We start from the raw sequence: 2,227 nt of genomic DNA, 5'->3' as shown, positions 1-2,227 counted from the left end.
CATCAAAGATAACAAAGTTTCATTTAAACTAAATTTTAGTTTTATACAACTTACATGGATTATAAATGTTTTAGGTAGACAGATACTAGTATCATTCCATATTACTTTTTCAGACATCCTTATTGTTTTTTACCATCCTCCCTTTAGTATGTCTCTCAGTCTCGCCCCCATAATTATTATAACACCCTCTTGTTTTCCCATTTTCTCTTTGAAATCACGTGTAACTTTCTATATCATACTGTCCCCATAACAACTCTATTCTCACCTTGGAAATGGTCCCATTTACATTCCTGGTTCTTGCAATTATTGCCAGATATGGACTCAAATTTCAGTTCATAAGTATTCAGTTTTGAGCTAGGAAACTTATAAGAAAAAATATCTGAAGTTTGTCTTTCTGTGCTTGGATTACCTCAAATAACATTTTTTTTCTAGTTCCATCCATTTACCTGCAAATTTTATTTTTTAAACTACTGAAGAGTAATAAATTTAAAATCATGAACAAATGAACCAATATTTAGTTCATTTGGGGAGGGTTATAATGTAATTACATAATTTTCTGCTTTCTCTTTTCTTCCCTCCAAACCTTACCAAACACCTCACCTGTCTCTCTCTCTTTAAAATTCATGGTCTGTTTTTATTAATTCATATTATATGCATTATATGTATGATGTAGACTTCCGAATATAAGTTGCTCAGTTTAATAGCGTTATATATATATATGCATGTTTTCAGAGCTGATTGTTCGGTATTGGATAACTAACTGAGTTTATGCTCTTTCCCAAGAAGAATATTTATCCTACTCTCAGCCTTTTTTAGTTCTCTGTAAATTTTTGCATGAGACTGAGGCCAATGGTTTATTTTTGGAGGACATTTGCATGTCTATTAGCATTTTTCAACTTGCAGTTCAAGTTTATGCAGGTATATTGGTAACCCTTTTTTATTTTTTATCTTTGTAAGCCTTATGGCTGTAGCTTCTGGTATTATTAAGAGACACACTACCAGAACATACTCTGATCCTATGCCTTATATAATTTTTTTTCACCACCTATTCTGCATGATCTCTGAGGCTTAGATCTGGGAATTGTTTTGTAGATGTATCAGGTGTGAGTATTTTCCAGAATTTTGCCTTGTGATTGGTTGTGGTTTTCAGTCATGATTGTTGTTGCAAAGAAAAGCTTCTTTGGTCAGTGATGAACTATACTTATCTGTGTACATTATTAAAAATATTTCAGTTGTAACATGTTTATATTCATGCATGGACTTACATGTATTAAAGGATTTTGTATAGATCATTCACAGTACGATTGCTTAAAACTCTTTCACAAATATTTACATTATTCCACCCACTTCCTTCTTTTATATTTATACACCTTCATATTTAGAATACTTCCTGCACATTATCCACATCAGATCAATTTTTTCCTGCCATTGTATTGCATGCCTACCATGTTTTCTTGTTTCTACAGTTATTCCATTGAGATTACTTACATCTGAACATTTCAAGCTAGAAGCCCCAGAGTAGAGAATGAGAGATATTTGTCTTCTAGATATTGGTTACCTAAATTATAATTTTTCTACTTATGTCTATTTATGTGTATGATATTTTGCTTATCCATTTATCATTTTAAAGATATTTGTAAGTTTCCATTTCCTACCTATTGTGAATAGAATAGCAAAGAAGGTGACTGAGAGAGTATTTCTAGCGTGGGATGTCAAGCCATTTTTACATATGTCTAGGAAAAGAGAGCAGGGTCAGGGGGTAGAATTATTTTTTCCTTTTAGAAAATTCTCTACACTGATTTCTGGAATGGCTCAATCTGCTTAAAAGCCCCTCTCTCTTTCCAGAGATCTATTTTCTTGCCTGTTCTATAAAAGAATCTCAAATACCACCGAAAGACCTGTTATACTCCCAAAAATAACAAAGAGAACAAGTAATATATAACAAGTTCATGTACTATTTATATCAATTACTCTCATGTAATTACATTTTGAATATGTATATTGTCCACAAATTAATAAGTGACATGCTTAATTTACTAAAATGTGTTTTTAGCAGCAATTTCGATTCTGAAATAGAATTTCTGTGATTGTGAGAAAAAGTGAGGGGATCTTACTTTTGTTTAAATATACATTTCAGAAAAAAAGTTACTTCAAAGTGGGTAAATTTTAGTATACTAATGGGTTTTATTAGAAAACAATACATTAAAATTGTATCAATTTTTATTTG

The sequence above is a fragment of the Psammomys obesus genome, unplaced genomic scaffold (genome assembly GCF_907164565.1).
Source record: "Psammomys obesus unplaced genomic scaffold, mPsaObe1.curated_primary_1811, whole genome shotgun sequence".
NCBI classification, from domain to species: domain Eukaryota; kingdom Metazoa; phylum Chordata; class Mammalia; order Rodentia; family Muridae; genus Psammomys; species Psammomys obesus.
Note: the sequence above shows the minus strand (reverse complement) of the source record.